The sequence below is a fragment of the Rhinopithecus roxellana genome, chromosome 5 (genome assembly GCF_007565055.1).
Source record: "Rhinopithecus roxellana isolate Shanxi Qingling chromosome 5, ASM756505v1, whole genome shotgun sequence".
NCBI lineage: Eukaryota > Metazoa > Chordata > Mammalia > Primates > Cercopithecidae > Rhinopithecus > Rhinopithecus roxellana.
The window spans coordinates 125,031,255-125,053,838 of NC_044553.1; the positions used below are offsets into that span (position 1 = coordinate 125,031,255).

The 22,584-nt window shown below is 46.2% G+C and overlaps 3 pseudogenes; 1 reads left to right on the forward strand and 2 right to left on the reverse strand.

Annotated features, from left to right (window-relative positions):
- The first annotated feature begins 1,683 nt into the window (after nucleotides 1-1,683).
- On the forward strand, nucleotides 1,684-2,843 carry LOC115897594 (annotated as a pseudogene).
- Nucleotides 2,844-5,098: 2,255 nt separating this feature from the next.
- On the reverse strand, nucleotides 5,099-20,140 carry LOC115897595 (annotated as a pseudogene).
- On the reverse strand, nucleotides 19,629-21,045 carry LOC115897694 (annotated as a pseudogene).
- Between the last annotated feature and the right edge of the window lie 1,539 nt (nucleotides 21,046-22,584).

The following is a 22,584-nucleotide window of genomic DNA, read 5'->3' on the forward strand; positions in this document are numbered from 1 at the left end:
GAAACATGTTTTATGGCACTGCCGCCTCTGGTCACCCACCCCGAGGTGTGGCGGGTCTGGACAGCCAGCTTGAATGAGGGCCAGGCTGGTGAAGTCAAACCTACCACTCAGGAAGGAGACCCAGACCTTCTCCAGACAGAGTTCAAGTGTGAGGACTGCCTTCTTTGGGCCTCAATTTCCTCACTTGAATTCCAAGAACCCTTCTAGCTCCTACACTCTGGGCCAAGCTTTTCCTCTGAGCCCCAGTCAGTCTAGAGGACCAGGGCTACATCTTCCTTGGACAGAGACCCACCATAGGGGCAGCAGGAGGTAGGGGTGGGGGTAGGCAAGGTTCCTGTAGGGAGGTGGAGCTGTCATCAGAGATGGTGTCCGCAGGCAGTGGGAGTATCGTGGCTCTGCTACTACTTGCTGGGTGACCCTGTGCCATTTCTTTCCCCACTCTGGACCTCAGTTTCCCTATCTGTTCTATGGAGATGAGATGCCTGCCTACATATTTGGGGACTTGGAAGTGTGTGGGGCAGTTGCAGTGTTTCTTAGGTGTGGTCCTGGGGCAGCCTACACCACCCCATAGAGATTTCCGGGCCCCACCCTAGGCTCACAGGACCAGAATCTCCAGGAATGAAGTCTGGGAACTTGCATTTACATGGGCATGGGTGATTCTGACATGATTGAAAATGCACTAATAGTATATGGCAAGTTCTTTATAAAAGGTAAATTCATAGCTGCCCTTTACTAAACATAAGTCTCACCTTCCCTTCCTCAGTGAAGGACACACACCCCAGTTGAAAGTCACTGTGCCTTTCCAGATGCAGAATCTGACCTTTCCAGTAAGATTCTGTTAACTGTTGCTTTCTGTAGTTTGTATTCCAAAACAAGGGGAATAGCTTTCCATTTTTTCAATATAAATGTTGAAGTCAGATATGCTTTTTCAAACTGGACACACACTCACACAGTTTAGAATTTCAGCTATGGCTTCCTCTCAAATTATCAGCCCATTTCTGCCAGGGAGCAGTTTTTCCAGACAAGACCCTGGACAGAGGCTGGTGAGGCCCCCTTCTCATAAGAATCACTAGATCATGACTGACCCCTAGAGGTAGCTTCTCTGCTTAACTGTCAGCCCGTGGGCTGGGATGTGACCCCCCAAAGCTGCAGCAGAAGCTTCCGCCCATCCTGGGCCCCCCTGTCATCTGTGGGGAAAGGCCTGTTCCTTGTCTTCTGAGCCCAGCCGGCCTCACAGGCATTCCGCAGATTGGAAAGTGGAAGCATGTGCTGTGCTTGGCCGGGCTCTCCTGCACCCCTTTTTGGGGTGAGACAGAGTGCATTCCAGCCCCAGCATCCCTGCGGTTTATTCCCACCCCTCATCCCCACCCCCATACACACTCACAAGTACAAACACAGGCACAGTCACGGGCACACACCGCCCTGGACAGCACCATTTCCAGCCTCGGCAGGGCAGTCTCCTTACAGGGAAGTTAATGAGGCACTAAAAAAGGCTCAGGGGACAGGGAGAACCTCTGTTGAGAAGAGGCTCCTAGACCTATTTCTGCCTCTGACTTGCTGGGGGTCCCTGAGAAAGTTGCTTCCTCTCTGGTCTCAGTTTCCTCAGCTGAGAAATGGGGGGTTGGGCCAAATGGTCTAAGGTTCTGGGAACCTCTCAGTCAGAGCCCGTAGCTGGTGGTCAAGATGAGGGAGAGGCCCTCGGGGTCAGCTGAATGCCTGAGAGGCAGGACAGTCTTGAAGGTGAACAACCTGAGCACATCAGGTGGGCTCAGAGCTGGCGCATGAGCCCCACAGCCTGCAGAGCAGCCCTGGACTTGGGAACCTACTCAAACCAGCCCGGTGGAGCTGCAGAGATGTGGGGTCCAGCCTCTCCTACCATTGGAGGGCTGGGGGCTGGGAGCTGCAGATTCTGTCCCTACAGCTTCCTTAGACACACCAGATGGGCTGGGGCAAGACACACCCCTCTCTATGAAATGAGCAGTCAGTCCAAATAGATGCACTAATGAAGGGCTGTGGGATGGACCCAGCTGTAGCCTGGGACTGCAGACAGGCTTCCAGGGTACTCAAGCAGCTGGCCTCTGGGGTAGCAGCCCCAGGTATGAAAGGCAGGACTCAGAACCTAGGCCAAGCCTCCATAGGAATGGAGAGTCCGGGCACTCTGCAGGAGGGGCAGCAGTCAGGAGGTACGCTAGCAACATGTTTCACAAGGTGCCCAATATTGCATCTGCTCAGATGGGCAGCGAGTTGGAAAGTGGACGCCCTGGGCAGGGTGGCGGCTGCTCCTCACAGCCAGGAGTCCAGCCCAGCACCACCTGAGTCCACCTCTGTCCTGCTCAATTGGGTCATCCATGTTCTGGGCCCTCTGGGCCCACCCACAGGGGGAGGGCTTTGGGGCGACCAGGTGAGCTGGCCCTTGTGGGAGGATATAACCAACTCCTGAGCCTGGCGAGTCAGGCAGCCCCTCGCCAGCATCCCCAACCCCACCTCTCCAGCCCCCTCATTCCCTGATCCTCCCATCCACTCCCCTGCCCCAGCAGTTTCCTCTGCTCACTCTCATCTCTTTTCCTGCTCCCAGGCTCGCCTGGTCACATGTCCTTCACTGTCCTCTGAGTCTCCCTCTTTCCAAGCCGCCTCCGCTCTACTTGACACATTCGCTGTTAAGACACCACAGTACACAAGCTCAAGTCCCTGCACCTCACTTTTACTCCCAGACATGGGAGGGAGATGACATGGAGACCCAAACGCCACTTGGCAAGAGATCTGGGGTATGCAGAGGGGCAGATCGGAGGCTGTGGAAGCTCCAGGGGCTCCCTGGAGGAGGCTGCATTTCAGCTGGCTATTGAATGTGGCTCTGAGCTGAGATCTCTACTTGAAGCTCCAGACCAGGAGCCAGCTGCCAGCAGGACCCTCCATTTGGTGCCTCAGAGAAACCTTACACTCTGTGGGTCTAACTCTGAACCCAGAAAAGCTCCCCATCTCAGTCCTGTCTCTTCTTAGGCAAAGCACCACCTCAGACCCAGTTGTGCACCAAACCCACATTTGAGTCAGGGGCTCCTGCCCCGCACTATGAGCACTCGGGATGAGCCAGTGCCGAGGGGGCAAGAGCTCTGAATGCCAAACCATGAGTTTCAACTTCACCTCCAGCTCTGAGAGCTGTGGGCAGGGAAGGGCCCTAGTCCAGTGTGCTGTAGAAAGACCAGTCTGCCACTGTGTGGCACATGGATGGCAGGGGCAGAGTGCGGGTGGAGAGAACAGAAGGTGGGCATAGTGGGGGAGGCAGGGTCATGGGTGTAGCCGTGGAGATGGGAGGACAGACAGGACTTGGTGGCCACTTGGATGAACCAAGGCAGGAGTCTGGAAGAGACACCCAGTTTGGCATCAGATGTGTAGAGGGTGGGATGCTGTTCATTGATCGAGGGAGGAGGAGGAGGAAGAGGTGTGGCATGGGAGGAGGTAGCTGAGCTCTGTCATGAATGTCATTTGAAGTCCCCAGGGATATCCAGGCCTGCCAGCGCCTTCACTGCTTCAACCGGCCCTCAGGGTGCCTGTGCTCCCTGGCCCTCTTGGCCCGTGCTTTGTAGCAGCTGCAGTGGGGGACAGCTGCTCAAGGGCCCAGCATGTCTGTGTGTTTAGCCAGGGGACTGCCATGTGGTCTATGCCCAACAGAAGCTGATGGACGACTCTCTGAACAAAACCCGTTACAACAACCTGATCCGCCCAGCCACCAGCTCTTCACAGCTCATCTCCATCGAGACGGAGCTCCCCCTGGTCCAGTGCATCAGTTGGTAGGTGCAGAGGACACCTGTGGCTCAGGCTCAGGTGAAGAGGCAGCTCATGCCCAAGCCCCAGGCAATCAGTGTCCAGAGGAATGAAATGACTAGAGTTGACTTAGATTCACCAATGCATAGCGTGGAGGCTGGAGGAGGGTCCATCAGGTTTATAGGTGTCCAATATTTAATGAGGTCATGGTTTTGTTAACAAAAAAGAAGTGAGGGTGGAAGCGGTATCACCACTGTCTAGGCAGTCAATGGGCCTGCATAGACTCTGCTCCGCTGAGTCTCCAGCACGACCATAAGCTTCTCCCCCTCATCCTCCCAGCCCCGCCCTACTCTCTCCCCCAGCTTGCTCAACAGGTGACCTTACAGGCTCCCTACTTGTTGGGGGAAATAAGAACCCGACTGGGGGAACGGACGGGTACAGAGGCCCAGGTGTAGGGGCAGGACCCCAGGCAGTGCAGTCCCTACTGAGCCAGGAGGGTGAGGGTCTGGAGAGTGGGCATGGCTGCTGCAGGCATGGAAAGGAGGCGCAGATGGCGGCACTCCCAGGGACCAACGTCAGGGTCTCCATATGTGGATGTGTGCAGAGGTGGGTGCTGAGGGAGGAGGTGCAGGGAATTTCTCATCTCTCTACTGCCTCTGAGTTGGAGATGTCAGAGGGAGCCATGGCCCACTGTAAACTAACACAATGTCCCCACCCATAGGGTTAGAACCCCTCCCCTGGAGGCAGCTCTGAGGGGAGCAGTCACATATGGAGAATGCAGGGCGCTGTGTCCAGCCAGGGGAAGGAGGTCACCAAGGGGGTTGACCCTCCTCTGGCCAGGTGGCTGCCTTCTGACACACCAGCCTCTCTCTCTAGCACAGTGGCCCCCACACACCCAGCCTGTCAAACCTACAGCCCTCAAGAAGGCTTTGGCCAAGTTAATGAACGGCTCCCTCTCCCAGGAGGAAGCACAGCTGAAGGATGAGGAGGGCAGTAGAGTTGTGTATGCTCCGCCCCCTCTCTCCACAGTGGGGCCTGAAAGAAGGGGGCTTTCAGCCAGGCTCTGCCAGGCTGGGGTCTGAGTGTCACTGTCCAGCTATTGGCTTCTTGCTTAACAGGTGAGCCCAGCTGCTCCGGTGTACCTGCCACCCTAGTCAGGGTGAACCAGCAGGCAAGTGACATTTCTGAAAGCTTGGGGATACAGTAAATACTAGGCTGTGGGCTGCTGGGCCAGGAAGGGGTGTTTTTTTTCAGGGTTTGTTTATCTACTGACTTGATGAGGGAGGGTTATAGGTACTACCAGTTTAAAGATGGAAATTTTGAGAGAGCAGACAGGGACTTAGTGCTGGGTAAGGCAAGCAGGTTTGTCAAAGCACCTCCTCTGGGGAGGCCAGAATCCTGTACCAATGTCCTCAGCACGTTCATCAGCTGCTGGGGGAGTGCCGGACAGGGTTAAAGCACAGGAGAACTTTCTGGATGATAGGAGTGTTCTATATCTTCAAAGGAGGTGGGTCACATGGGTAATGCATTTGTTAAAACTCATCAAAATATAAAGCAGATCTGTGCATTTCACTGAATGTCAATTATACCTCAAATTTAAAACATTTTTTAAAAGACAGATGGGCTGGACGCAGTGGCTCACGCCTGTAATCCCACAACTTTGGGAGGCTGAGGAGGGTAGATCACCTGAGTCAGGAGCTCGAGACCAGCCTGGAAAACATGGTTAAATCCTGTCTCTATTAAAAATACAAACATTAGCCAGGCATGGGGGCACAGGCCTGTAGTCCCAGCTACTCAGGAGGCTGAGGCAGGAGAATTGCTTGAACCCAGGAGGCAGAGGTTACAGTGAGCAGAGATCACGCCACTGCATTAGAGCCTGGGCAACACCGGGACTCCATCTCAAAAGAAAAAAAAAAAAAAGACATGAAGGTTTTCACTGAAGGCTTGTTATAGATTAGCCTCCCCACAACAGCAGTTAAAAAACCTGGACAAAAATGTGTCCCCCACCAAGAAAAACTGTTTGAAGGTAATTGGAGACCTTCAATTACCTTCAAGCCAGGACTTGAGTGACCAGGCCTAGGAGGTGACCCTGACAGTCTGTAGTGCTTTCCCCACATTTGGTGATTGGTAAACAATAGAGGGCTAAGAGGCTAAGAAACTGAGTCTGAAGTGGTAGTTAAGAGGCTGGAAAGCCTAGTTGAATGTTTGGCACTCACAGGGCTGAAATGACCTAATGAGAATTTGGGTCCCAGTAAGGAGATGGGACCTTGGTGGGGACCCTGGAAGGGTCACCCCTAGGAGTCCAAATGAATAAAAAATAGACCAGCCGTCACAAAAACTAAAACCTGCTCTGAACCAGCTTAGTCCCAAACTAGATGAAGGTGATCTGCGCTTACTCCAATTGTGTGCCATGAAGTCAAAGTCAGTACTCTCTGGAGGCAGATAAAAGTTTACTAGGAATGCCGTAAGAAAAGACAAGACTCAATGAGAAAGAACAAGAAAAAAACCAATAGAAACACACATGTAAGGAAGATAAGGAAGAAACCTTTTTTTTTTTTTTTTTTGGAGAAGGAGTCTCGCTCTGTCACCCAGGCTTGAGTGCAGTGGCACGATCCCAGCTCACTGCACCCTCTGCCTCCCGGGTTCGAGCGATTCTCCTGCCTCAGCCTCCCAAGTAGCTGGGATTACAGGCATGCGCCACCATGCCCGGCTAATTTTTGTATTGGCCAGGCTGGTCTGGAACTCCTGACCTCAGGTGATCCTTTCATCTCGGCCTCCCAAATTGCTGGGATTACAGGAGTGAGCCACCGCGCCTGGCCAGTATTTTGCCACAATTTAAAATAAATAAATTTTATTTTTATTTTATTTTTTTTTCAGGGTTGTGTTCTGACTATATTCTAAACAGTCACATGGCGGCTGACTCTTCTCCAGGTCGCAGGCTTTTAGATGTTTATTATTTTTGTCTTCTTGTCATGTGCACGGTAGAAGAATGGCAGGCAAGATCTTTGGAGGGAGAAAGGCAGGGCACTGAGCACCGTGCGAGCCCTCCCCTGCTCCTTTCTGCCCACCTCACCCAAGGGCTCTACTCACCACCCTGCTTGTTGGCAGCCCCGTGCTCCTGAGGGACTGGGGTCCCTGGTGCAGACTCATCGGCACGGTTCTGGGCAGCTGCTTGCAATCTGCCACGTCCCTGGTTACGGTCACTCACAAGCGGAAACACCAGCTCCACCTGGAGGGAAAGGTGCTCAGTTGCCATGCCCGTGTCCACACCCACCTCCGCAGAGATGCTGCATGACTTAGAGGGTCCGGAGAAATCAGAAGGCAGGAAACCAAGAGCCTAAGGGGGTCTGGGAGGGACCACCAAGGGAGACAGCAAAGCTGGGGCAGGAAGAGTCAGGCTCAGCATGGCCTCCCGGCTCTCCAGTTCCTCTGGGATGCTTGGCATGGGCTGAGGTGCCTCCTCCTCCTCCACCTCCTCCCTGTCCAGTGCATCTCCTGTGGGGAGTGGCCAGAGGGCTCCTCAGACAACCCAACAAGGGAGGAAACAGTGGGCCCCCCTCTGCCCCCACCCTCGCTGTGCAACCCTGGGCCAGCCCCTCTCCAGAGGGAGATCAGCAGCTGTTCTTTACTTTCATTTTTTTGAAGAGCCAACATCTCCCTACGTTGCCCAGGTGCAGTCCCACTACCAATCAACACGGGAGTTCTGACATGCTCCATTTCTGCCCTGGGCCAGCTCCCCCATTCATAGGCAACCCTGGTGTTCCCCCACTCCCAGGAGGTCACCATATCTATGCCGAACTTACTGCGGATACCGGGTCGGCATAATGACCAGCTGTTCTAAAAGTCTCCTGCAACTCCTCAATCCTACGCTGCTAACAGTCCCCCGCTCTTCCTGGGGCTTTCTCCTCTTCCTCTGAGCATCAGCTCCACCTGCAGGATAGGCGTCAGGGCAGGCAGTGGCTGGCTTCCAGATTCTGGGCCCATAAATGGGGTAGCGAGGCCACTGAGGGGCTCTGTTACCTGCCCAGGCCCCTGGCACCTGGCCCCTTCCCCCTTCCTCCAGACCAAAGAGACTGCCTCCCTTGCCTAGAGGCCCATGCCTCCCTCCCCAGCCTCAAATCTCACAGCCTTCTTCCCACCATTTAAACTGTAGGCCACAGACTGGTGGAAAAGCAGAGGGAGCCATCTGCTAAGTTGTGGTGAGGTCGCTCTGTATGATCTCCAGGGTTTTGCAACCACCTCCGCCTGCTCCCCCAGAGCTCAGCCTTCCACCCCAGCTCCCCCAGCCTCTCCTCCAGCTCCTGCAGCCTCACCTCCTGCTCCCGCATCTTCTCCTCCTGCCTCTGCATCTTCTCCTCCTGCCTCCACATCTTCTCCTCCTGCTCCCATATCTTTTCCTCCTCCCACATCATCTCCTCCTGCCTCCTCATCTTCTCCTCCTGCTCCCACATCTTCTCTTCCTGCTCGTGCATCTCCTCCTGACTCCACATCTTCTCCTCCTACTCGTGCGTCTTCTCTTCCTGCCTCCACATCTTCTCCTCCTGCTCCCACATCTTCTCCTCCTTCTCCCGCATCATATCTTCCTGCCTCTGTATCTTCTCCTCCTTCTCCCGCATCTTCTCCTCCTCCTCCTATCTCTTCTTCTCCTGCCTCCGCATCTTCTCCTCCTGCTCCCGTATCTTCTCCTCCTGCTCCCGCAGCTTCTCCTCCTTCCTCCACATCTTCTCCTCGAGTTGCTGGCTCAGGCGATTCCACAACTCATTCTCTTCCACCTGGGCTTGGAGCTTTGCTGACACACTCTGCAGCTCCTTACCCAGGTGGTCAGCCTCCGACTCCAGGTGCTGCTGGAATAGTGAAAGTGTTGGTTTGAACCTCAGAAGGAAACAGACTCATGAGCTACCCATATAAATGGAATCTATAAAACAATGGTTTTCGTCTATGATCCTTTAAAAAATATTTTGTTAATCCCTACTCTGAGATTGTGATTCCCCAGGCAGGGCTCCAATTTTTAGATTTTTAGCACACTCTGGAGGATTCTATGGTGGGACCAGAACAAGGACCCCAATTTCCTAGCTCTGGACTGGAGCCTCCCCATACCCTGCATGATCCCTAGACCATGGTCCCAGCCGGACGGGGATCCTACAACCCCCGGGGCTGCAGCCACTTACCTGTGGCAGCAGGAGCTTGGCCCTCTCCAGCTTCCTTTCTAGCTCCTTTACGTTGAGCTGGATCTCAGACATTTCAGACTCTAGAAGTCGAAGTTTTTCTTGTAGTTTGATATTTTTCTCCTTCAGCTCCTCATCGATTATGCTATGGCCAGAGACAGTAGAGAAAGGAATGAACGAAGAACAGAAAGGAACGCTTTGGTGATCAACCCTCTGCTTTCACCCCACAACCACAGAACCGTGGCATTGGATGGGACCCCAGGAATTAAAAGTCCCAGGTGGCAGGCCAGAGAGAAGATATGAGTTGCCTGAGGCTACCCCGTGAGTCAGTGGCACAGCCGGCACTAGAGCTTCCCTGTGCACACATGAAAACCTGTATGAGCCTCTCACCATGCCCACCTGTACCCCCCACCTCCCAGCACACCCCCCAGGCTAAGAGCCCCCAGACCTCCCATCCCACCGTCCCACAATGTACGTGTTCTTGTACAGTTCCAGACTCAGCGCGTCCCTCTCCTTTGTTAACTCCTCGATGTACTGCAAATAGAGCAGGTGAAGTCAGGATAGAGCAGGCAGAGGAGCGGCTGGCCGACCAGGAACAGCAGCCACAGTGACTCCTCCACACACCACTCCCCACTCCCAGTCACACCTGACATGCTCTCAAGGCACTTCCAAGCCCACAGTCTCATTTGTTTTTCTTTCTTTGTTTTGTTTCTTTCTTTCTTTTTTTCTTCAGGCAGAGTTTCCCTCTTGTTGCCCTGACTGGAGTGCAGTGGCGCAATCTCAGCTCACCACAACCTCTGCCTCCCGGGTTCATGCGATTCTCCTGCTTCAGCCTCCCAATTAGCTGGGATGACAGGCATGTGCCACCACAGCCAGCTAACTTTGTATTTTTAGTAGAGATGGGGTTTCTCCAGGTCAGTCAGTCTAGTCTTGAACTCCCGACCTCAGGTGATCCGCCCGCCTTGGCCTCCCAAAGTGCTGGCATTACAGGCATGAGCCAGAGCACCCGGCCCTCATTTGTTTTTCAAAGAATTCAGTAAAGGTGGAAGGGACAGGGAAAGAGACTGAATTCATGGCTGGCTAACAGGGGTCCAGAGACATCAGATAATATTGCTGTTGTTGTTACTGTTATTACTACCACTGTTGGAACCTTTACTGAGTGCTTCACCAGGCACTGCGCTAACAATCCCGTTTAATCCTCACAACCTCCATAGGAGATGGTTACCATTATTACCTCTATCGTGTAGATGAAAAACATGGGGTATTAAGGGTTAAGTGCTTGCCTAAGATCACTTAGAGCTGAGATTTCAACACCCAGGTATATCTGATTCTCTAAGCCCATTCTTTCACTGGGGGTAGGGGCACAGGTAAGAAGGAGGACATTAATCTTTTATTGACTTTTTGAAAGGATGATACATTCGCATAGTCCAAAACTCAGAAAGTACAGAAGGGAAATATCTCCCCCCAACACTGTTCCTCTCTCCTGAGTTTTTCATGATCCTTACAAACATGTTTTATGTATATTACCATAATACATACACTCACACACATATATGTGCTCCCTCTCTCAACACAAATAATAACATACTCAAGCTACTCTTCTGTACCTTTATGGTACAAGTACCCTAACCGCCACTCAGGACTCGGCCAAGACCACAGACAAGTATGGGCAGGGCGGGCACTTGGCCTGCGAGCTCTATGTCCAGTGCTCGCTCCCCACAGCACCCCCCAACTCACCCACAGCAGCTGACTCAGCCCCAGTTGGTCTCCAACAACCACACACAAAAGCAGCAAGAAATGGCCACGCTGTCTTCCGGGCAGGACACTCCATCCGACAGAAGGGACTTTGAGGTTCACTCCTCCATCTGCGAAGCCAGGCTCCCAAGGGATGGGGCAGCTGGACTCACCCTGCCTGCTTTCTTTTTCTGTGTAGCGACAGCAGAGAGGGCCTGCTCTAACTCTCCTGCAAACTTTCATGAATCATGCAGGCAGCTGACCAGATCTCTGGACTCTCCTGGAATGAGAGACATTCAGATGCGGCCCAAAGGACTCCCCCTAAAGGCCTGTCAAAGTGCCAGGTTGAAGGATGACAGGGTGCCGGATTCCCACCTTCCAACTGCTGGACAGCATGCTGGCTGTAATAGAGTGCCGTCTGAAGTTCCGTTTTCTGACGTAAGGATTCGTATGGTATGAACCTGGGCCTTTGGGAGAAAAGACAAGCAAGTGCTGAAAGAGAAGCAAAGAAACCTTCTCCAGAGGACACGAGGGAACTTCACACCCTCCACTCACCTCTAGCTCCCTCCTTAGGGCATCCTGATGTTGGTGGCTTGCCTTCTTTTCCTATAGAAAGAGGAAGACAGAGCTCTTACTGGGAGGTGGGGGGGTGGGGCAGACATGGCACAGCAGCGTGTCGTGAAGGACCTGTACTGTCACATGGAAAACCGCCCATGCAACTGCTGTTCCCGCCCACTCCAGGACAGGCGCGGGGCTGGCTTTCACTTTAAAAATTGTATTACATCAATTGAGGTACAAATCCTATTAAAATGGAAATTTTATAATGTGCTTGATGATTGATAAAGCAGACTATATTATCCAACATTCCAATGAGATAAAATAATCACAATCATTTCTCATTTTTGGAAAAACTTTCTCTTATTCTCCTACATTATTGTTAAGGCTTTTTTGTTTAAAAAAAAAAAACAAGAAACCTGTCTTAACATCCTTAAAAACACAAAGCTTTTGAGCCAGGCATGGTGGCTCACGCCTGTAATCCCAGCACTTTGGGAGGCTGGGGTGGGTGGATAACCTAAGTTCAGGAGTTCAAGATCAGCTTGGCCAACATGATGAAACCCTGTCTGTATTAAAAATACAAAACTAGCTGGGCACGGTGGCAGGTGCCTATAGTCCCAGCTACTTGGGAGGCTGAGACAGGAGAATCCCTTGAACCTAGGAGGCGGAGGTTGCAGTGAGCCAAAATCATGCCACTGCACTTTAGCCTGGGCTACAGAACAAGACTCTGTCTCTAAATACATACCTACATACACACATACACACACACACACACACGGAAAGCTTTCCATTTAATAAGCACTCAACGTTCTTTACAAGTTTAAAACAAATACAGGATTGTTCTAAAATAAGGCTAAATGCTAAGTGATGGGGGAGAGAAAAAGGACATAAATAAGTCCTACTCTCATGAGGTTAATCACTAAATCCTATTTTTCTAGAATCACCTGGCCTCTCTAAGCCCTGCAAATGAAACTGCATTTCTCACTTGATACTTGGCTATGACTTGCAATCATGAAAACAAAGAGTTGTGTTCTGTCACTGTGTACTGCTTGTTACCTGGGATCAAGGGTTGACTTTTTCATGATTTGCTCCACTACCTGTGTGCTTCTTATCCCAGACCAAACTAAGCTTTTTTCTAGAGTTCTACAATTTATAGCTAGTATATAAGAGTGGTTCTCAAAAATATAGACTCTGGACCAGGAGCACCTGGGAATGTCTTATAGATGTAAATTCTCAGGCCCACCCTAGACCTGATGAATCAGAAACTCTGGAGTAGGGCCCAGCAATCTGTGCTGCAATAAGTCCTCCAGGTGTTCGGGAACCTCTGGCATACTGCAGGTAGAAAAGTGTTTCCTTCTGTAGGTCCAAAGCCAGGGACACCATATGTTCTGTCTCGATATGAAACAATGACATGCAATTAAAAGACATAAATCTCGTTCCTACTTCCACCTTCCATCCAATGTGTTTTATTTTTATGAGTTAATAAGAAAGCAGGTGGCAATCAGAGATTTAGTCTACAAAGTATATTTACAGGTATCAGTTCTCATCCAGCCTGATCTCATCCAATATCATTTATATCCTCTTACATCTAAAGTTTTAGAAACGGATCTTCACAATGTAAGACTCAGGCACACTAGGAGTTCTATGATAAAAGACCAAGTAGATCTGAATGTCCAAACTTACTAGAGAAGAAAAGTGGAATCACTGGCTATATTTTCACATTGCATTCCAAAGGAAATTACAGTTTTGAATTGTTTTCACCTTCATCCTTCCAAGTTAATAGAATTCAACCAGAACACTCCATTCTTCCAAAGCCTCTAGCCAGGCAAAGTTTTAATGTATTATTTCTTGCTTTCCAATGGATACAAAGCAGAGTCCTGGTAGGCACATTTTGTATACCTGCAAAGATGCAAAACTAAACAGTTCCCTCTGTTTGATATTAAAACAAAAGTCCTGTAAACCTGAGATGGTGAGTGTAATACTTCAGCACTAGCACGAAAGCCTCAAATACAAAAAAATACCAAGAACATCTCTAGCAAACAAGATAAGCTCTTGGCCGGGAGCAGTAGTTCACACCTATGCTCCAGCATATTGGCAAGCCAAGGTGGGGTAAGTCAGGAGTTCAAGACCAGCCTGGACAGCATAGCGAATTCACATCTGTACAAAACATTTAAAAATTAGCTGGGCATGGTGGCACACACCTGCAGTCCTAGAGCTACTTGGGAGGCTGAGGTGGGAAAATCGCTTGAGCCCAGGAGTTTGAGGCTGCAGTAGCTATGATCATGCCACTGCGCTCCAGTCGGGGTGACAGAGTGAGATCTAGATATTATATTCTGTCCTGCTCCTGTTTCCACTAAAATCACTAAGTTAAAACGTTTTCACTCAGCAGGATAAAAAGTGAAATTTGACTTTGGTGCTTTCCTAGCAAAAATTAAAAAATAAAGTGAAATGACAAACTACTTACTTGGAGAAAGTCTTGGTAACCTCAATGACAGATAAAAGGCTTGTATCCTTAGCCTATAAAGAAATCTTTAAAATTACTCAGAAAAAAAAAAAAATGAATGATTTCCAGCAGAAAATGGGCAATGGAGAAACCGGCCCTTCCCACAGGAATAAAAATGGCCAATGACCATATGAAAAAGATTCAAAAGCACTAGAAATCACAGAAATGTAATGAAAACAATGAGATGTTCTGCTTAAAGACCAGCAAAGATGACAAATGGAAGGGGGAATCTGGAGCTCTGTCCCTGTTGGTGGGAATATAAACTGAACGAATAATCCTACAGGATCGTTGGAAGATTTCTTTTAAAATTCCTAAAACTGTTTTATATTATTTTCCTCTAGAAATTCTACTTCTATGAATTTGGTGCAAAAATCCTTACTAGAGTCCATTAAAATGTATATAGAGGAAAATTCAGCTCTGGGGTGGCAACGATTCACTTAACATACATGCAGCTATTAAAAATGATGATGCCAGGATATATTTCTCCCATAGAAACATGCTTAAAATATAGTCAGTGACAAAAGACCATATATTACAATTCTCCTTTTTAAAATGCTTCTAGGTGTAAAAAATGTAAAAAGCAACAAACCAGAATGTTTTGAGTGGCAAAATTGAAGATTATTCTTTATATTTTGTCATACAAATTATTACAAAAAGAATGTGATTTCCTTTATAATCAGGGAGATTATATTTACATTTCTTTTCTTTTTCTTCATTTTTCTCCTTTATGTATCCCATGTAGGCTAGAGAGCTTAAATCCCTGCCTCTCGAGGGAAATCAGCCCATTTTCAGGGCATGCAGTACGCAAAGCTGCCCCATCCTCCCTTTACTTTTTTAATTAATTAATTAATTTATTTATTTATTTTGAGATGGAGTCTTACTCTGTTGCCCAGACTGGAGTGCATTGGCGCATCTCAGCTCACTGCAACCTCAATCTCCCGAGTTCAAGTGATTCCCCTGGCTCAGCCTCCCGAGTAGCTGGGACTACAGGCATGTACCACCATGCCCAGCTAATTTTTATATTTTTAGTAGAGAGAGAGTTTTACCATGTTGGACAGGCTGCCCTCAAACTCCTGACCTCAAGGGATATGTCTGCTTTGGCCTCCCAAAGTGCTGGGATTACAGGCATGAACCACTGTGTCTGGCCTGTCATATTATTTCTAAAAATTTCAGTGACATTTCAATTAAGTTAAATTCAATTCTTACTGACCTGATCTCTTACCCTCTGTTTAATGATATCTTCCAGTTGAAAGGTGGTTCCTCTGTAATCACAGGTGCTAAAGGAAATACAGTATCTATTCATTAGGTAGATATCCACTAAACCACCAATTCTTGCATTGTAGTCCTTAGACCCTCAGCATCAGCAACACGTCGGAACTTGTTAGACACGCAGATTCCTGGGCCAGCCCCACACCTCCTGAATCAGAAAGTGGGGAAGAGGGACAGCTACCTGTGCTTTCATAAGCCTTGAGATGCTCCCTGGAGTTTGAAAACTACAGAACTAGAACACGTGTGGTAGTAAGTGCTCATACTTTATCCCAGGTATCCCAGGTACCTAGGGACTCTTCCCCTCTTTTCCATTCTCTTTTCCATTGAAATAAAATAAGAGCTCATTTTGACTTAATGGGCATAAGAAAGAAGGCAGTGAGATGACCAGGGTTCCAAGTTACAGTTCAAAATTTAATCAGTGGACAGTGACAGGATGCAAGTCTTCTAGACAGATTACGGCAAGAAAGCTGATTATAATCTATATGTTAGGTATCATTAGTGTATTGATGTTAAAATTTTGGGTAGATCAATGGTATTGTGATTATATAGGAGAATATCCTGTTCTTAGAAGGTAGCTGCAAAAGCACCTTAGAGTGAAATGCTCTGATACTGGCAATTTACTTTGAAATGATTCAGGGGTTAAAAGGGCACATATAGAATCTTTCATACGCGGAAGAGAGAAAACAAATATGACAAAACGTTAACTAGTGAATCCAGTTGAATAGCATACAGACGTTCACTGTATTATTTTATCAACATTTCTGTGTTTGCAAGTTTTTAAACTAAAAAGTTGAGGGAAAAGAAACATCACCCCAAATCTTTCTATGAAATGGAACCACAGAAAAAGCACAGAGGTGAACACTTTGCAGAAGAGAGCCCCGCACCCATCCGGACAGCATGGTCACAGCGCAGGGTCTCCTCCAGGAGGCTATTCTTTGGTCTCTTCTATACTGTCACTGCCCCCTGACGCTGCCGAGGCTTTTTTTCTAACAACTCTTTTTCTAAAGATATAATTTTTTCATTCATCTAAGAAAGAGAAAAAAGAATTAGTATACACTTAGAAAACAAAAGTACATTTATACTTGTGTAAAAGCGAAAAATACTTCAAAAAGTGGGGAAGCAAGAAATGTACTGTTCTACAATTCTGCTCTGTTCTTACCATCTTTTTATTCTGCCAGTGACTTCCTATTCCTGCTGCCTACGGTGGGGTGAGCTGCAAATAATTTCTTCTCCTCATTGATTTAAAATGTCATGTTTATAATATACTAACTTCCCTCAGAAACATTTGGGTTTATTTCTGGGCTCTGTTCTACCCAAGTGATCTGTCTGTTCACAAGCCACTATCAATTTTGATTATTAGAGCATCCTAAAGTAATATATATATATATATTTAAGTAATATATATATTTTTGAGATGAAATCTCTCACTCTGTCACCCAGGCTGGAGTGCAGTGATATGCAGTGGTATGATCTAGACTCATGGCAAGCTCCACCTCCCGGGTTCACACCATTCTCCTGCCTCAGCCTCCTGAGTAGCTGGGACCACAGGCGCCCGCCACCACCCTCAGCTAATTTTTTGTGCTTTCAGTAGAGATGGTGTTTCAGCGTGTTAGCCAGGATGATCTTGATCTCCTGACCTTGTGATCCGCCCACCTCGGCCTCCCAAAGTGCTGGGATTACAGGCATGAGCCACCACGCCGGGCCGAGTAATTCTTTGATTAGAATATTAGTATTTGATGGAGACTGAACCTTTTGACTCTAAACTCAAATTCTTATTATCTGTAACTTCTAAAAGACAACAATTATGACTTCAGTGTATAAAATGCCAGCTTTTTCAGCTATCTAGAGAATTCTCTTATTTTCCCAATATAGAATCAGTTTATCCATTCGGTTTTCTCTCCAAACACTAATGTTTTCATTTTAGTATCCCTAATCATTTTGTTTTTTGTTTGAAACAGAGTCTTGCTCTGTTGCCCAGGCTGGAGGACAGTTGCACCATCTCAGCTCATTGCAGCCTCAGCCTCCCAGGCTCAAGCAGTCCTCTCACCTCAGACTCCCAAGTAGCTGGGACCACAGGTGCATATAACATGCCCAGCTCATTTTGTATTTTTTTTGCAGAGATGAGGTCTCACCACGTTGCCCAGGCTGGTCTCAAACTCCTGAGCTCAAGTGCTGGGAGCTCCTGAACTCCCAAAGTGCTGGGATTACAGGTGTGAACCATGGTTCCTGGTAGTTTTCCTAATCTCTTATCTTTTGTAGTTTCACTGGCTTATGTGATTAATAACTGTTAGTGTTAATTAACAGGGGTAACTGTAACACTGGACCTTTTATCTTATTCCGGATCTTAAAGGGATGTTTGTAGAATTTCACCCATCATGCATGATGGCAGCTTTTGGCTAGATGTATTTATAATCCACTAGGAGTAAAAAAAAAAAAATTAGAAATAAATATTGAATTTTATCAAATGTCTTTCCAACATATATGGAGGGAACCGTGTATTTTCTCCTTAACGTCTTGCAACCAGGAATCATACCAGATCTTCTAATAGTGATTCCAAAGAATAAGGTTCATGTGGTTGTGCGGCATAATTTTTCCACTGGGCTGCGTCTGCATCACGAGTCATGAATGAGAGAGAGTGTGTTTTAATGCTACCTTTGTCAGGTACCTTTGTCAGGTACCTTTGTCAGGTTTGGGTTTTCATGTTCTAACAGTTTCAAAAAAAAAGTTTGAAAGTTCTACTTGATTCTTTATATGGGAAATTGCAATAAATTATTTGTGATTTACTGAAAACTTCACTTGAAGGTCTGATTTAATTTCAAAGCAAAACCAAACCTTTCTTTCTTTTTTGTGGGGGGAGGGTGGGAGGAGTGGGATGGGAGGACACCAACTCATTGATACTTTATGGTTTTTTCCTTAGAATTTATCTTCTAAGGATAATCTGACAATGATGAATTTAATTTAGATTTGCAGATTTTAAAAATAATCCTTTTGACATTCTTATTATCGTTTATTTGCCTATTCTGCAGCTCTGTTGCCCAGGCTGAAGTGTCACAGTCCAATCCTAGCTCACTGCAGCCTTGAACTCCTGGACTCAAGCGATCATCCCCTATCAGCCCCTCGAGTAGCAGAGACTATAGGCTCATGCTACCACATCCAGCTAATTTTTAAAAATTTAGTGGAGACGGGATTTCACCATGTTGTCCAGGCTGGTCTCAAACTCCTGGGCTCAAGCAATCCTCCCTCCTCAGCCTCCCAAAGTGCTGGGATTACAAGTGTGAGCTACTATGCCTGGCACTATTCTTATTTTTATTATAATAAGATGTTAAGATTGGACAAATAACATAGCCAAATTATTGGAGCCAGACTACATCTACTAAAATTAAATGAAATTTCACTTGTCTGAAATCACGACATAGTTTGGAAGATATGTTTGTCATGGTATTAATTAAAATTACGATTTTTTGGCACTCACCAAAATCTGTGGAGCACCTTAAAGACACGGGCGGTATCCTCCAGAGCAGTGAAAACAGTCACAAGAGGCTCTCAGGACAGCTTTGTCAGGAGAGACATGCTATACATATAAAGACATAAGGAGAGAGAAAAGAAACAACCATTTTACACACAGGCCCCAAATTGAACGCTATAGGCTGGGTAATGCAGGCACTGATTTTTGCAAATCAGATCTTTCCGTATGGCATCTCTATATAGTGTGTTTTGCTTTAGAGAGTAGCAGCAAGATTTTCAGTTTTCTGTTTGTCTGTTTGTTTTAAGGCAGGATCTTGCTCCACCACTCAGGCTGGAGAGCAGTGATGTGATCGTAGCTCACTGCAGCATCGACCTCCTGGGCTCAAGTGATCCTCCCGCCTCAGCCACCCAAGTAGCTGGACTACAGGCACACAGCACCATGCCCCACTAATTTTTCTATCTTTTGTAGAGACAAGGTCTCACTATGTTTCCCAGGCTGGTCTTGAACTCCTGAGCTCAAGTGATCCTCCCGTTTCAGACTACCAAAGTGCTAGGATTATAGGCGTAAGCCACTGCACCTGGCCAAGATATTTGTTTTCAAAGAATGGTTAATAGTTAAAAGAAAAATAGGGAAGGCTGAGGGACAGTGGCTCACGCCTGTAACCTCACCACTTTTGGAGGCCAAGGCTGGAGGATCACCTGAGGTCAGGAGTTCAAGAACAGATTGGCCAACATGGTAAAACCCCATGTCTTCTAAAAATACAAAAATTAGCCAGGCATTGTGGAAAGCACCTCTAGTCTCAGCTACTCAGGAGGCTGAGGCAGAATCACTTGAACCCAGGAGGCAGAGGCTTCCGTGGGCCGAGATCGCACCATTGCACTCCAGCCTAGGTGACAGAGCAAGCCTCCATAAAAAAAAAAAAAAAAAAAAAAAAGAAGAAGAAAAGAAAAATAGGGAATATTTGTTAGTAGTCTGTCAGTTCCACAATCATGTCAAGCATATTAAAACTTCCTTAAATTCCTAATTATCTTTTCCTGTCTTTTTTCAAAAGAGGATTTAACTTCATCAGAATTTTTCTTTACATTTAAAACACCTGCATCTTCAGTTGCCTCACCATCTGGCAAAGCAAAGGTCACTCTTTTCAAGCTTTCTTTACATTGTTTACTGTCTTCACTTTCTTCCAGGTCATCATCTTCATCCCTACAATACCAAAACTCTTATCAAAAGAAGTATTCTGCTTTCCATTAGAAAAACAAAAGGAAACATATTATAATAAAATGTTATTATAAAGTTCTCAATAAAGTTCTTCTTTTATATGCCTAATGCAACCAAATACTCAGAACTTCCAAAATCATTCAGGTATTAAGGAAGAGAAGGTATCATTTCAGTGAAATGCTATGGAAGAAACAGAAAAAGTGTCCAATATATAGGAAATAAATTATTCATCAATCTATAATAAAAACTTCCTATCTCACAAAAATAACAGGATTTTGGGGGCACAAAACCAAATCAAAGTTCCTGGTAAGAAAAGTTTGATTGCTACTGCCAGTAATATTTTTTCTTCATTAACTGACCTCTAATGTCCCTTTAAATCCAGAGACTTTCCTCTGGCTATCTTGAGAATATCTGATAGGAGAGAATCTAACTTCTTAAAACAAACATATGTGAAAACCACAAGTACAAATACATAATTGGGCAATTCCAGCTCACATTGCAAAGGATGGTTCAAAATACTCACATTTCAGAAATGCTTATTCTGCTTCTTCTTCAGCAATTTCATCATCTTGTTGGAACCCAGCTCATCATCATGATCACTTGCTATGTCTTCATCACTTTCAACTGAATCCAAAAAATCTTTGTACTTCATATTTCTGGAACTTTTTTTTTACCTGACTAAAATAAAAAGATTTTTAAAACTATTAATTAGGAATAGAAAAATACATCATTAACACATGCATATATATTTGTATGTATACTGTATGTCTACATTACTTTCTAACTTAATAATACTATAAGCCAAAAATAGTTATTAGGTGAAATTGGCAACTAAAAATACTACCATAAAATGATTAGAGGAACAAATGAAACATAAACTGAATGGAAGTACAGATTCATTTATAACTGGTAAGACAGAGCACAGTATTTCTTAGCTGTAAATCTTCTAACTACAATTACATCTCTCCTAGGAAAACAGAACAAAAGCTAATTTGAGGAGGAAGAAAGTGCTCTCTCCTCTCTCAAAACTTTTAAGTTTTTTACTTCCAAACAGTCCCCCTTCACCTTCATCAGAATCACTATCTTAAAAAACAATCAGTATCATCCACCTCATCATCATCATCATCATTTTTTCATTCCTCTTCTTTTTCTCTGTTTTCTAAATAAGACTTCGTTTCAAAGAGTTGGAAGAGTTTCTCATCTACTATGGACTTGTCTCTTGGTTTCCCATGTCCTTTGTTTTGTACCTTGCTCTGCTGTTCCAAAATCTGTTGATATCAAAGTCAAGGTCAGAATCCTCATCACTGAAAACTGGGCTTTTCCTCAGATCGAATTTGCTTGAGTTTGCTCTCACTCACTTCAGGATTGTCACCACCCATATTTGACACTTCCTCCTCCTCCTCTAAATCTTCTAGGTCCTGCTGGCTATCAGCCTCTATCTCTGAACCATCCTCTTCACACTCCTGTTCACTCCCTGGGAGAAGACTGATATCTTCATCTTTGTTTCACTAACTGCATTCTGGAAGCATTGTAAAATTGGTTCATTTTGCAACTCCAATTGTTGCAAAGTCAGCTCATCATCAAAACTTCCTATCACAAGTTTTTGTAAAGTGCTTCCATGGATCCTACCACTCTCCAATATTTTATTAAAGTCATGAAGCACTTTTGTTAAAGAAGTGAATTTTGATGCCAATCCATCTTGAATCCTATTGGGAGGAATTAAATGAGATTTAAAGTTATAGGTAATAATTTCACAGCCCTCTTAATTAAAAGAAAAATAAAAACCCCAACTCTTCTGTAAAATCAAATTGGAATGAAGTGTAAGAATACATTCTGGCCCCAACAATATATAAGCTGATGAGCCACAAGGTATCTAAAACCTGTCAACCAAGTATTTGTGAATCAGCTGTATAGATTTTAGGCAGGAAAAGCATTACAAACTGATTTGCTTGGAGATATATAGTGAATTAGCCTTAAATTATCAACTCTGCATCACTCCATTCATTCATTCCCTTATTCCTTCAGTGATCAACATTTACTTTGGCTACAGTGGTCAAGGAAAACCTCTCGCAGATGTGACATCTGAGACGAAACCTACAGATAACAATAGTCTTAAAAGATTGGGAAACATGTATTCCAGGCAGAAGAAACAGCAAGAACAAATTCTCTAAGATGCAACTGAGCTCGGTAAGCCTGAGGAATAAAAAAGTGCGCATGGCTAGAGTGTGAAGGAGGCAGAAGGTGAAGTGGGAGAGACTGATGGCAGCCAAATTCTGCAGGGCTCAAGGGTAAGAGTTTGCCATTTTAAGTGTCATAAGAAAACAAGAGAAGATTTTAAGCAGAAGGATGAAATGATTTACACGAAGGAAGAAGAAAGTGAGGAAGGAAGAGGAGGAAAGTAGAGTGATTAGAAGGTTGATGCAGCATTCCAGGAAAAGGATGATGGTGATTTAAGCTGGAGTTAGAGCAGTGAATATGCTGAGTACTGTTTGGAGGTAGAACTGACAGGATTGCTAAGGAATTAGATACAGAATAGAGAAAAACGAATACATCAAAGTAGCAGCCTAGTTTTATGTGTGAGCAACTGGAAAGACAGAACTGCCATTTACTGCGATAGGCAAGGCTTGAGTGGTGGAGCATGGCGAAAGGACTTCAGGGGATGACAGAGTATAGGTGGGTAGAAACAACATTCTACTCTATTTTGGACACAGTGAATTTGCGATGCTGACAGTACCAAAATTTTAAAAATCGTTAAAAGCCATGTGTGCTACTGAATTCCAAATAAGCTCAGTCTGTAGTTGCTGTCACCTGGGAACTCAAGGGAGAGGTTGGGGTTTGAAATACAAATGAGTCATGATTTTTTAGATCATGTTTGAAGTTCTTCAACAAAATGCACATAAAACGCTTGTGCTGGGAAG